This window comes from Cygnus olor, chromosome 5 (assembly GCF_009769625.2).
Source record: "Cygnus olor isolate bCygOlo1 chromosome 5, bCygOlo1.pri.v2, whole genome shotgun sequence".
Classification (NCBI taxonomy): domain Eukaryota; kingdom Metazoa; phylum Chordata; class Aves; order Anseriformes; family Anatidae; genus Cygnus; species Cygnus olor.
The window spans coordinates 14,523,267-14,538,280 of NC_049173.1; the positions used below are offsets into that span (position 1 = coordinate 14,523,267).

The 15,014-nt window shown below is 37.8% G+C and overlaps 1 long non-coding RNA gene across 1 annotated transcript; it reads left to right on the forward strand.

The window, feature by feature from the left end:
* The first annotated feature begins 1,176 nt into the window (after positions 1-1,176).
* LOC121071536 lies at positions 1,177-10,797 on the forward strand. The gene is made up of 4 exons (XR_005820677.1): positions 1,177-1,425; positions 4,298-4,478; positions 8,608-8,779; positions 9,122-10,797. It is a non-coding gene; the product is annotated as an uncharacterized LOC121071536 (long non-coding RNA).
* Positions 10,798-15,014: the final 4,217 nt, after the last annotated feature.

Genomic DNA, 15,014 nt, shown 5'->3' on the forward strand with positions numbered 1-15,014 from the left:
GAGCTCACTCACAAAACAAACATGGGTACAACCTTTCTTCAGGGAGCGTATGAGTGCTCATTACTTTTTCCCCTCCTCACATGCTTCTACAGAATCTTTAAGCCGTTTGTACTCAATATTATTCCTTATAGCCATCAGAGGAGGTGTGAGCTATCCTTTCTCATCGAGGCTCCCAGGGTAGGCTTCACATTTCAGGTAAGACGAGTCAGCCTGTAAAGAAAAATAGAGCATAAGAGAACAGCGCTGTGATAACTTTTGTTGTAGTTTTTATCCTTTACAAATTTTAAAATATTCATGAAAAAATATTGTTAAAGATTTTTAAAAAGGTTGTTTCATCAGAAGAACCCCCAACGTCTTATAAGCGTTTATCCTATTTCCTTTATTTCCCCTGTCACAATAACCCCAGTTCACCTATCAGTCCTATTCTCCCCGCGCCCTGCGTAACCCCCAACAAGCAAAGACAATTCTTGCTATAGTGAGTCTGGAACTGTAAGCAAGCTGTTTGGCTAGCCGGTACATGTCTGCTAATTGGTTACTGAGGGATAATTAGCATACACTGTTTTTTCTAGACACATGCTCATTTTCAGTAAATTTACAGGAATTTAAATAGGGACTTTGACTCTTCAGTCAAGTTTTTTGTCAAGATTGGGCCTTGTTTTCAATTGACTTTGGGGATGACAGACAGATAGTACGGTTGCATCAACCTTCATTCCTAAGGGAACTGAAGTAAAAATTGAAGTATCTCTAGTACTACAAATTCAGTACTACATATTGGGCTACAGCTTGGTACATCCTCATTAGATAAAGAGGAGGGAAGCATGACCTGAGCATGCAGAAATTAGGTTGTAAGTTAAACTACAGTAATTTGTTGAAACCAGGGGGAACTGAAAGAGTTTTACTAGAAATAAAGCTGGCAAAAAAATAACTAGCACAGAGTCCTGTCATACGTACAAGTTACTCTGTGCACAGCAGCAAAAGTGAATCCTGTTTTATAGTGATATAAATGTATATATTACAATTCCCTATATTGTAATATATATATATATAGTAATCCTCTATATCCACAACCTTTTCTGCCAGCATGTGTCATCACAGGGTCTTCTACTGTCACACTGCAGAAGGTCTTTATTGCCACCTCATTCTTTCACAACCTCTCCCACATCCTTTAGGATCACCCAGCCTTGTGGCAGCCCCAGCTCCATCTGGAACAGGAGAGCAAGCAGGGTGCCCTGTGCTGGGCTGAGCCACACAGCCACTGCTGGGGCAGCCAGTGAGGGAGTAGAAGACAGAGGCCTACCTGATAAAAGAAACAACCCCTACAAAATGCATAAGGACTTCATATTTTTAAGACCCCCTAGCACTTTGACAAATTTGATTGAGAGCGGCCAGCGGCTTACAAAGTTAGTGGGGAACAGAAGCTGACAGGTAAACATCATGATAGCACGTGTCTCACTTCCTTGAAAAACAGGCTGAAAAGATGAGAAGGCTCCCATTCACCTGATTGTAAACGATTTCCTGTCACTGGGCTGTGCTTCTGTGACCCTGGTCATTTAATATGCTTGCTTTTCCTTATGTTGTCTGATAGTGGCTTGGCAGCCACTCTCCCTATGACAATGACTCAATGTGCTGCTTTTCCTGTCTTATTCTATGAAACACATCATTTGATGTGACTAACACAACTCATTTTGATGAGTCACAGAGCCAGGAAGTGTAAAGAAGATGTGGTTTTCTGAAGTGTGCAATTCAAGCAAATGTTAGAAAAACAAAGTTTAGAAAATAATTCTTCATCTTAAAATTGTGCATATGGTATAGCTCCTGTCTTCCTACCTACATGGTACAAAGTCCCATTTGTATTGCTTGAAGTTATTAGTGTTAACATTCCTGGTAGCATGTCTGGTTAAGCTGGGAAATGGGTGGAGAGAATACATGAAGGGACATTGTCTTTGTCCATGTTACAAATTTGACACAGTTTCCATCACTCTTAAGGAATCCTCAAAAAATTGAGCCTTGCTTTCTAATTTCTAATGTACAGTCTGTAACTCTTGCCTCTATTTCAGTCCACAGTTTAAGAAACTGATTTTCTAATTTGATGGGTCCAGTGAAAGAAAAAAAAAAAAAAAAGTAACAATAATAATGTTTTTTTGCCTGTGCTCACCAAAAAAATAAAAAAAATTTAAAAAAAAAAAAGTAAAAAAGAGAGAGACACTGAGTCTCTGAATCGAGTTCTTTCCATTTGCAGTCTAGACTATAGTCTAATCTATAACTACAAAACTATCCTTCCCTACAAGTAGTTATAAATGTTTTGCCTACCTACATAGGAAGGAAAACCAGTATGGATTTTCACTTTTTTTCTTTAAGTATTCTTTATAATTGGGAAAGAAAATGGCCAAGAAAAGGAGACTGCCACAACCTTCCTTCTCCCTCTGACCTCAGGCTACTGGAAACTCCTCCAAGAAGGAAAGGGAGGGGAAGGGAGAGGAGGAGAACCAGAACAATAATGTTGCTCTTATACACAGTTTTTAAGTATTGTTTTACCGGAGTAAAGAAACACCCCTCTGCTACAGCTATTGCTTCAATGAGGATGTGGAGAGATGCTTTCTTTCCCTTTAGAATACAGGAAAGTTTGTCATCTCCCTTGACAGAGCCACCAGCTCGAAGAGCAGGAATGAAAGATGAGCTTTTCCCTTACCTCCCATTCTGCCTCCCCAGAAGTTTGCTGTTCCCATCGCCACACATCACAGGAGATACCTAGCATTAATGATTCTGTGATTTCTCCTCATTCCTCCTTGCAGCAGCAAATGGCAAAGTAGACAACACTGGTCAGGCAGCCCCTCGCCACTCACCGCAGAAAGGGAATAGGAGCTCTGTCTAGCCAAGCAGAGAACATTTGGTCTGGACCTTGGCAAGAGGCAGGCTGACTTGGCTGGCAATTCTTTCCAGACTACAGGATGTCACAGTTGCAAACAGCCAGACCACAGTCCAGTAATGAAGAAATACAGACCACTGTCATTTCAGCCTTTTTCTTTCTAAAGGCAGAGACACAGCTGAACCAAGAAGCCATCACCTCCTCTCAAATTATGACCAAATGAATGCATTATAGAATATTTTTCTGAATAAAAATAATGTACTTATTTGAAAATAAAGCATGATTTTTTTTTAAGGAAATGGCAGAGAACAAAGTGCACAAGGCCAAACTTTCTAATAAATGAGATTTATTATGGGAAAAAAGTCCAATAATTGCATTTTCAGGGGAAAGGTCATTATTACTTAGAAAGAGGTTAATAGAACAATATTAATAGCTTTTTACAGGGCAAAAGAGATAGATGCAGTATTAATATGAATGAAAACAAGAATGAGGATGCTCCCTGTTACCAAAGTTTAGACTAAAAATTCAGAAGGTCAAATTCATCTTTCGTATTCCCCAAAATAAAGAACAAGACATTATAAAATGTTATCAAGCCTTTTCATTCAGTGAGTTTAACAGAAAGTAGCAGAAATAAAGTGATCAAAAGTTTTAGCCTGAAGCCAACAATTAGAAGCACAGCTCAAGTTCTGTGTCTCTGGGAGACTCTAAGGGAAGATTGTTGAAGATAAAAGTCAACATGACTCCATCACTGAACTTTTACTAAAGGAATTGCAGCAATTCTGTCTATTTGGCCAATATTTTAGATTAGACTAATTTTCTAAAGTAATGGAAGATTGCCAGAGATAAAAATAATCTGCAATATACATTAATAATAATGCCATATTACACATCCATAATGCTTTTCATGCAAAAGTCCTAAAGTACTTTATAAACACTTAATTAAGCCTCCAAACACCCTGGGAGTAGATGATTTTTCTGAATCACTTACCAATTGGGGAAACTAAGGCACAGGCAATTTAAAGCAAACAATTTGCCTCAAGTTATGCAACAACTAAAATCAGTAACAAAGCAAGCATCTAGGAATGAAGAGGGCATGTGCAAAAAATACTACCAAAACTAAATGTTTTTTCAAACAAAAAATGTCTGCCATACTTTTCCAGTTTCAAGCACTCAGCAATCTCTTACAGACTTCTAAGAATCTTTTCCTTCACAAATATTTCTAGAGACATCAAGCAAAATACATTTTCTACCAATAAATAAATAGGCAAACAAACAAATAAACAAAGAGTATTTATTTAAGCAATTTTTGAATATGGTGCAAAAATATCTGTGCATCCTCATTGGCAGAACTAGCTAGAGATAAAAATAAAAATCAGGAATATTGATTTTTAATTCCCAGCCTTGACCACTAACATCATTTTTCTGTTTTAGATAGTGTTGAGCAAGAAAGAAAAGAGAAATCCAATGGTGATTATAAAGACAGTTATTAACAACTGTCATGCACACATGTAAACTACTAGCATGTTTTAACTAGAAGGCTAAGCAGGATCTGTCTAACTAGTAATTCCAGCCTGAATGCACTCAGCAGTCCCACACCAGGACTCACAGTTATGTAAGTCTGCTATTAAAATGCGAGTTGGAATCAACTGTTAAGTCTCCATAGTGACGAATACACTGAAAAGCTGTCCTACTTTGGAAGATTAAATTGACTTTATTTTTGGTTATTGTATCTAAACACTGTAACTTGCTGTATTGTACTCTCACTAATTTAGTTTTCCTTTACCAAGCACCCCAGACAAGAGAATTTGCTTGAAGTCTCAGTCAAGCTGGGAATCATATATATTTAGGACATCTTTTCAGAATACTGTAATTATGTGAGTATAAGTATTTGAAGTCAAAACTCATAATTGTGTGTGATGAGAGAAAACTGAGGAATCTTTTTGTTGAATGTTTTGGCTGTAACGAGAGCCGCCAACCCCACCAGTTTGAGGAAGTTTCAGAGCAGATGTCTGTATAGTGTTTGGGATGCAATTTTGTGATGGAGTTAAATGAAGAAAATTATTTAAGGGTTACAATACTTAAAAAATCCCAATGTGAAATTTAATTTTACTAGTAGTGCTGCATTGTATAGTCATTTGAGGAAGAGATTACTTAATATAATGTAATGGGGGAGATTAATGTAAGAGATTAACTCTTCAGTCCTTACTCTTGTACTATGTTCTTTATATACTAATCAGGTGAAGAGATGGATAGTAGCATTTTAAAGGCTTCCTTTTCTGTGATCTATTTCTCTGAGTGAAAAGATGATGTCTAGCCTTCCTCACACTGAATTCATTGCTGTGGTCTATAGGAAAGGGCTTTTGGAAGAAAACCTTAATATAAGTCACGGCAAATTAAATTGAGATAGTGGAAAAGGCATAATGTGAACAGAAGAAAATATCATGTGAGAACACATAAGGGCTTAATTTTCCCATTACTAAGGCAAGACTAGGTGAAAGCTAATAAATCACAGCAGCACTGTACCACATGGAAATCAGCATCTCACCTGGGTGGAAGTCACAGCTGATGACTGCTGCAAAACGAAACACAGGATCCCCGATTACTAACAAGAACCCACTCACCATGTCTTTCACAAAGCATAGCAAGACACTGTAAAGTAAAAACATTCATAAGTTTTGGCTATTGCAGTGCACACAGTCTGCAGAAAATCATACGGGCAATTCAGCTTCCTTAGCTGGTGCCAACAGAAGCAGCCAAGTGAGAAGGACACAGAGATCTGGGTTCCCTACCCTGCTCTGCCACCTTGTCAGGAAATGACTGCCCTCTAATTCCTCTAGATTCTACCTAGAAAATGGCTTTTTTTTTTTCTGGGGGTAGGGAGGATTGATAATAGGCAAGAGCTTTAGAAAAAGATTTCAGAAACACCCCAGTGCAATTCAGTGCTTGGTGATGAAAGTATTTTGTTTTCTGGGGCACATTCACAGGTAGAGAAATCAGTCTTTTTTTTTTTTTTTTTTTTTTCCAAGTAGAGATATTTCTCAAACATTTCACTACTCCTTCTCCCTAAAAGTGACTCTTGCACAGACAATATTGAAATCTACTTATGTTTCAGACTCTGGTATTGTACGATTTTGTTGGACAGAGAGATAGATAAAAAGGAACAATAGATTTTGCAATTTTTATTTCTTTCCTTAAATTAAGCTATTTTAAGTCTTCTAATCTTAAAAAGCACTTACTCAATTTAATCACAATTTTCACAAAATACTCTGGTTGTCAGTAAGTCTTAACCCTAGAAATGTGAATGCACAGAGATTTTTATAGGTTTGTCAGTGTTTTTGGTTTTTTTTTTTCAGTTTTAACATTTTAATTTTTATTTATTATTGAGCTGCTGGAGGGAAGGAAAAAAGTCTTTTAATGGGACTGTAGCTGAATGCTTAATTAGGAACAGTTTATCACCTCTTCAAATAAGCTTAAGAGTTACATAACTAGGCCTTGCAATTCCTACAGATAAAGACAGTTTAACTTGGCTTTCTATGGAAATAAGCTTTATGCAACTGTTTTGTCTGTCTCTCCATCTTTTTTTTTTTCTTCTCTCCCCTTTCCTTTCACTCCAACAAAAGACTGAACCATTAGCCAATTTGAACTTGAGGGCTAAAAATCTCAGAAATGATATTCCTACTGGTTTCATGAAGACAGCTGATGAGATAAGAGAGAAAGACCTAAATCAGTGCCCTAGTTTCGTCTAAAGGAAAACAGAGAAAGTTACAGAAGTGAAAACTTGGTGCGAGATTATACTAGCTGTAAAGCCTGAGCTGCAGAACAGGTTGACTCCTTTAGATTTCATGGACCCTATTTCCTTTCATGGTCAAATCAACAGACAATTTGCCAGCCTGAGGCCAGCATCAGATCGTCACCATCTCCTGGGTCAGTCCAGATAAACTCTGCCAGGCTCAAAAAACACAGCCATTAGGAAACACATGGCCACAACTACAATGAAGATGAATGATTTCTGTGGTTTTCTGTTTATCTGATTACTAATACAGTCGACACTGTTTTGACTTTTCTTTTGGCTGAATGCAGTGATAATAGCTGGTGGAAAATGAACTATCAAGAAGTGCTCGTGATCGTCTACTTCAGCATAGGCTGAAGCAGAAACAGGTCAATGTTGAGAGCAATTTTGAAAATCAGAGCCCGGAATATTAATCCTTTGTTTATTCCCTAGACTAATGTCATTACAGGAAAACCTTCCTCATGCTGTAAAGCCAATTTACTCTGATGCTAAGAAATTCTGTGGTTCAGTCATAGTGCCATTGTCTACCTTTGATTTGGAAATTTCAAGGAGAGAAAATTGCTTGAGACAACGAATCATAGTTATCTGTGATGAATTCTTCTCTATTTTATGTTTATTGTATGTGTTTGAGATATACTTTAAATATAAACTCAGACCAGAATTCCTAAATTTTCATAAATATTTGAAAATTGCTGGATTTTAAGAAAGCTTGAACACAACCCAAATTGCTCTTATCTTCACAGATCTAAAGCAAAAGCAAAAATAAAAGCAAAAAGCAAAAATATTTTGGAAAATCCCACGTGAAGATTTTCATATGGTAGTCCATGCTCACACACAAAGTATCAAGAAAAATCTAGTCAGCATTTTACTATAGTCTCAGTACTCTATTAAATGTCTCATTTTAGTATCATTATAGCTCACTGTACTTGAGGGTGAATTTTCTCCCATATTTTTTACCTGGTTGGTCTGCACAGCCAGGGATGAAACTGATCTAACGTGTGAAACATTCCTGGACTCATTCCTAAACCATCATGGACATACTGCCAAAGTGAGCCAGGGAAGCAAAATATTTGTTGTCCATATGAGTGCTATAATATTATTTTTTCCTCTCTGTGCTTTTCTCAGTTCTGGTTCATTAATTCAGTACATTGTTTTACTCTACCGGTCTACAGCTGTAATTTTTCTATGCCTTCTTTCTGTGTCACAATGTTCACAACAGGCCTATCTTAATATTATTTCACACAGGACTGCACAGAGAGTTTGTGAACATTTCATGGTGCTCAAAAACTGAACCCAGAGACCTCCACAACTGCTTCCTTTGAGACAGATGTGAGGGGAAAGATGGTGAAGCTTGGGAGATGGCTTAAGACATATTTATTTCACAAATAGAAGGCACTAAAATTATCTTGATATGAGAAAACAAAAAACACCACACTTTTTGCCAAACGTAAATTCATTAGAAGAGAAATAAAGATATGTTTATCTTAGCATAATGGTAAGATTGTACCAGTAATAATCAGGTATGAACTCAGAGCATAATGTTCAAGAATCAGTATAAAAGATAAATATAGTAAAAACAACATAAATGAGCACTCATTGAAATAGTCTCAAATAATGAAATACTTAGATAAATTATGAAGATGAATATAATGCCTCATATCTGTGTGTCAAAAAGAGTAGTAATATTTCTTGCATTAGTACAAAAATGAATAGTTTTGTCAAGTTTTTATCCTGATAAAGACTTTTTCTTATGGCTATGGAAATGTATTGAAGTATTTAAATCACCTGTCAAATGTAAACCTACTCGAGCACTGACACTTTAAAAATATAATGTGAAATCAGACATCATTTATACTTGCTAGGATTTTTCATGTTGTTTTATACAAATGGTGAGGCTATATGCAGAAATAGTAGTTTTTCAATTTTAAGCTTTTTTCTCCCTAATTTCCAGAATGTAATTCTGCCCCCAGCTGGTTAAGACATAGCTGACATAGGAGACTGAAAGGGAGAGAATATTGAACCTATGAACTCTGCTTCTTCTCAGATGATGACTACAATTTGCATGCAAAGTATCAGCAGCTTTACTGTTCAGCACAGGTGCTAATAGATTCTAAGTTCTTTATGTAAGTATATACTGCACCCTCTTCATTATAGTACTAATAGCAGAAAGGTGAAACTGTTTTCAGGAAACAGAGTTCATTGATTACTCCTACAGAACATTACAATTAATGACATCGGTCTGTGGTAATTGCTACACCTGTATCAGATCAACTGAAAAGAAGAAATTTAATACACACTCCCGTTACCATTACATTCTAGAAAGTTGCATACATCTACTGCCTGGGATGGATTTTCACATGCCTATTTGTCTTCCTATTGCTCTTTTTCATCAGGTTCTAAGTCTGTCTTTTTGCAAACAGAACATATGTACAGAAAAATTTATATGACTTTCACTCCTTTTTCAGGTATAATTGCAGCCCATCCTTATCTCCCAGGGAAGAAGAAAAACAAAGGAAAAAGAAAAGTAAGGCAATAGAAAAGCAGGGTGATGAGTTATTATTATTACCTTTTGAAACAAAAGCTTTCATTCACCCTTCAACCTCTTGCCACTATCTTCTATCATATTTCAGGACATCTCTTCTGATGCAGCAGAAGAATAGATTACAAATACCTTCAAATTCATCTAACTTACTTTCTATTCCATATATCACCTTTTCATATGCAGCTGTTTCTGTCACATCAGCAATCCACTACCTTAGTAACAGTCCTGGTGCATCCTCTCAGGTTCTTGTTTTCAACACTGTGAGACTAAAGGGGTCAACGTCATGAAGCTTAGCCCCTGTATTTAGGCTCTGTATATTCAAATAGATAAGACTGGCAAGAAAATATGGTGTAAGTGGAAACAAGACAAAAAGAAAGAAAATGGAAAAAGTTATGCTGAAAAAAAAATAAAATAAGTCTAGATTTTAGCATCTAAGCTTCAGTGCAAAGTACAAACAAAATGAAATGGTCCCTCTAGTAGAGTCCCACTGGGTGATACAGAGTCTGGTAACTGCTGCTTTGCAGTTTCCTGCTGTCTCCATTTCCTGGCATCCTAAGTGAGCTCAGAGGAGAGGACAGCCTCAAGAACATATGGTCTGCCTGAGACCTGCAGAAACTGAGAAGACCGAACTGGACATTGTGAAATTTTGCAGAGGGTTATAGCAATATAAGTATTAAATGAATCTAGGAAGTGTACACCTCAAGAAGGTGGAATTACAAAGCAGAACAGCTACTGAGGGTGCACATTACTGAAGCAAGGGGATATGACAATTCAACCCATATCCCTTGACAAAAAATCTCTGGCATAGGTTTGGGAAGAGGACAGAAAGAGGAGGAACATTGTTTGGAGGTGGGTGAGGCACAGGTCCAGTAGGTGCGAATGACTTAAAGAATGGTGCAAACTCACCAGATTACTCATTGATGAAGTACTGACCACAAGCTGAGAATATCAAAATAGAAGCGTAAACACATGCCTGAAGTAGGAAGCAGTAGACCTAGCCAGCCACACCGTGAAATGACTGGGTATCACATATTTATCAGAGGCAGGGTGGTACAACATGGCTGGGTTTTGTACCTACTGGATGGGGTGTGGAACCCTGGTCAATATTTGCTAACTCCGAGGACACAATTACCCTATGCCCAATATACAAAACTTTTGAAATCCTCCTATAGTTGCTTTTAAAGGTTTAATTTCTTTTTCGCATTTCCCTAACAGCAACAGTACTGATTTGCAATGTTCTCCAGAAAATAAATAAATGAATAAATAAATAAATAAAACATGTTGCAGGTGAGCTTTTTCCTTGCATTCCATAGCAGCTGGAATTTCTTTGTTTTCCTCCACCTTTTGCTTGTCACATAGCAGCACTTATGAAAAGTGTCCAATGAAGTAAGCACTGGAAAAAATATCCTCTCCATTGTCCTTTTTTAAAAATTATCTTCATTGCACCTTTGATTAGAAAGGATCAGGAGGCAAAGCTAGGGGAGGGTCTGAGCACACCCTAAAGATATTCAGAACAAAACTCGTGACAAACAGCCAGGCTATGAACTACTGTGTCTGCAGAGGAAAAATATTAATAATAATTAAAAAAAAAAAAAATAACTTTCAGTCTGTCAGCAAAGATCCAATACGAATAAGTGTTCTCCATTATACATTAGCTCTTGTGTTGTGATTATTTTCTATGGGGCCAACTTCTCTGCTGATTCATCTGAATACACTGCACTGATCTACACTAACATAAAATTTGGGCCATAGCATGACCTGAAATTATAGTCCTCCATACTTGCAAAGAACATAAACCACAAAGACCAGTAAAAGGAATGAGAGTGGCCAAGATAATCTGGCACACTTCCAGTCTGATTTTTCTTTTCCTTTTAACCTTCTAATTTAAAGTATACATCCATATTATAATCCTTGTATCTCTGGCTCCATAGCTCTCTTTTTCAAGGTTTGCTTGACCCCCCAGCCCACCTCCACCAGAATTCTTTTAAAATCCTGGCATGATTTGTGGTCAAAACTAAACCCCAATTAGGTCCATCTGGGGAAAGTGGAAAAACCTGAACTCCATCTTGTTGTCTTGAACATCCTATGGTTGCATAATAACAAAATGCCTTTGTTCTCACAACTAAAGTATGCATCAAGAATCAAAGAAGCAAGAAAAAAAGGGAATGTTCCAAGCTATTACTGTAACAATCCAATTACAATGCCTATCAAACTTAACTTCACAGGTTATAGCTCCTAATTGCCTGACAAAAATTGACACTTCAGTCGCAACAGCATAATATAATCAGAGTCCAAATTAAATTTGATCGTGGGCAGAAAACGATGCTATCATTCGGCGGCATGGAAACAGGAGATCAGCTAGCATGATATCAAGGATCAGAAATGAAAATTATTCATTAATGGCAATGGTTTTCTGATAATGGAAATGACACAGTTCAGACGGCTTCGTAAAAACACTATTAATTAAAAAGATGATAGACCTAACAAGGCATAGAAACCAGTGGAACCTTTCTCTGTGCTTGTTAAGGTGAAGGATGACAATGTTTAAGAACAGAAGTTTATGCACTTTTGTGAAAAGTATTCCGCTGATTCTGTAGCAAGTTTACTGGTTCTTGCTTAGTGAAGCATCTTTCTCTAGGGTGCTATGTTATAGGGACATAAAAAGTGTCTAAGGCCATAATATGGCATTGTAATAAGCATGAATACTACCAGCTATAAAACAGAAGGGTCCAATTCATAAAAAAATGCACATGGGATTTTTGCATACTCCCAAGAAAAAAGTGCAGAGAAAACTATTTTATTTCCCTGTGCAAGCAGCTCTGTCTCCATTTTACTTTGGAGAAATACAGAGGTGCTTTATGCCGAAGAGAGAACACGCCAGAAATTCACCCTCAAAAGAAGTTTTCCTGAGCAAGAAAAGGAAAGGCCAGTGTCTCAGATTGCTGAAGTTCAGACAACGCCTCTGTGTTCTTTACAATGTCACAAAATGTTTGAAAAAACCGTCTCAAAGGGTTGATGGCCCCAGTATTGAAACCACTAGGTGCCTTTGCCACAGCTGGAACAAATCAAACTGCAGTTGCCCAGTTTGGGGAAGAAAAGGTCTATTGGCTTGCTAACATTCTCCACGATCTCCTCCCATGCCTTATGTCTGCGCACCACACCCTGCCGGATGGCTCATTGTCCAGCACTCAGAATGAATACTCTCGAGAACCCTCACCTCCTTCTTCCTCAGTAGCTGAGAGAAGCAAACAGGCATCCCCTGTTGCAATTCCTTGTTCAACAGGCATCTGCTTTGGAAATGCACCAGCAAAGACCTCTGAGACTTCTTGCTGTGGGAAACCTAGGTTTCAAAAGCCTGAAAAATAAAGGACTTTTGTAAAGAACAGAAGGGAAGAGCAGGCAAAGTTAGATGCTTTCCTTGGGAAAGGATGACTTAGAGCAGATCCTCTTGACCCTAGAAAGCAAATAGTCAGTTTTAGCAAATCAGAGACCCGGGAAAAACTCTTATGTTCCTTAGACTATATAACTGAGCCTCAATCAAATCTGAAATGCATCACCCAAAGCTGCCTCTAACCTTTCTTCACCTGATAAGTAACATCCTTGAAGATCACCTCACTTCCAAATAAAATACAATACAATACAATAAAATAAATAAAATATTTAATGCAAGTCTGCTTGGAGCAGCTCTAAGAACAGAAAAGCATGCAAATAATGGATGTACTTTTCACTGTCCTTGATTATTTGGTAGTCCTTGTACAAACACAATGCACAAAGCCTGACTGAATTGTCAACATTCTTTAAAAGAATAAAAATTCAGAAGAGTGATGATATTACCTAAAATGTATATCAGCATTGCATTGCACCGCACCGATAAGAGCTCTAGGGCAGGTCCTCCAGTTCCAGTGCATCTTTCTGAAATACTTTTTAGTCCTTTAAACACGATCATTTAAGACAGATGCAAGGAGTGTTGGAATTCAACATGCAGACAGCTCAGGAGGAGACAGTAATATATTAATGGAGAAAACAGCTACCCTATAACATCAGCCAACATGTTATTAAACCATGTTGCAGCTACCACATGATTATCTCTTGGGTTTTGGTAACTTGACCTCATGAAAGGGTGTTTATAGATAGGTCCAGAAATTTTTAAATATACTGTATTGATAATATTTTCATGTGTTGGTCTGGGTTGTTTTGTTTTTTTGTTTTGTTTTCATTGAATAACAAAGGTTAGAAGCAGGAGAAATGTAAAAAAAAGGGAAGGAAACAGAGACCAGAGTTTGTGTTAATGGTGTTTTTTGTTTGTTTGTCTGTTTTTAAATAACTATATTACATTGCCTATGATGTATTATGGGCTATAATGTAAATCTCTTTCTGATAAGAGAGCCTGTGTTCAGCAGTGAAAGTGGGCATACTTATTAATCCCTGCAAGCAGTGTATTTAAAATAGAGGCAGACAAAAAGAACAAATCCATTGTGACCATTAATCCTGCAGTGTAAGGTTATGGACTGAGTCATCTCATAGATAGATTCTCTCTCTAAGTTCCAGCAAATTAAATCCCAGGTATGTCCTTTAAGGAATCCAGGGTCAGATTCATACCAACTGACTCTCAAGTTTATTGGGAATTTTCTGATGAAAAGTTTTGGTTGAAAAAAGGTGTTCCCTCATCAACTTGTCATGTTTTGTGGAAAGCCTTCTCTGTTCAGGGATGGTATTTCAAGTATAAAAGAGAGCAAGAACATGTAGACTATCAAATAAGTCAGCAGTCAGGATGTCCTGTGAACAAAAGGTATCCATGTCTGTACCTCTGCAAAACTCTCAATGAGGCCACATTGGTAATTCCAGATTACTGACTCACTCCACTCTTACTCCCCTGCCTGTCTGCTCATCACACTCCCCTTTCCTGTGAAAATTCTGAGTGGTCCTGAGCTCATGCTACTGAGAGCTCAGCATCTCCAGTGAAGCCATTTCCACCTTATGTCTGCTAACGGTGTAAAATCAAACCATTTGCCATTCATTAGTTCAATCCTGGCAATGGAAGAATCACTGGACAAAGGGATTCACCTCCCTGCACCCTACAGGCATTTGAATCCCATAGCCTGCAAGGAGGAAACAGACAGAAAACCCAGCTCAGGTAGGGCCAGCAGCACTCACGCAGTCTCTCCGCGGATTTTAACTTTTGATGGGCACAACCTAGAATTCTTTGGTTTTCCAGCAGTAGTCACTGAACCAGGAAATACACAGCATTAAGAGGAAAATAAATAATGAAATTAAGCTTAACAGGGTTGCTGGCCCCTTTTCAGATCCCCCATTCTAAAACTTGCAAGAATCACCATTAGGCACATTGCCAGTTCTATTTCCCCAGTGGATTCAGGCTTATGCACCACTCAAGAGGAGTCTGTTAATGACTACAAAGATCCACAGCTGTTTACAGTTCAGACTCAGTGGTGGACCAGGCAATAAGCTTGATCCAACAATGAAGTTGTTGGACTCTCACAGCAAGAGGAGACATTGTGTCAACTATTTGCTTGCTCATAGTGCCAGTGACTACCAGGACAGCTTAGCGGGGCTGTAACAAACAGGGAAAGGGGTAGGTATGGATTGGAAGAAGCTGTGCAGGGCCTTGAAAATGAAAGAAGAAATGCATAAAGAAACCAGGCTCAAATAGCTCACAGAAGCACAAATGAAGCAGCAAAATAAATAAGCCAGGGAATTTATTTCCCACACATGCAGAAAGACAAAAAAATGTATTCAGAAAAATATTTCACAATAGAACTATATTCATTTGTAAAAGTCTCCTGTGATACTATCTACTG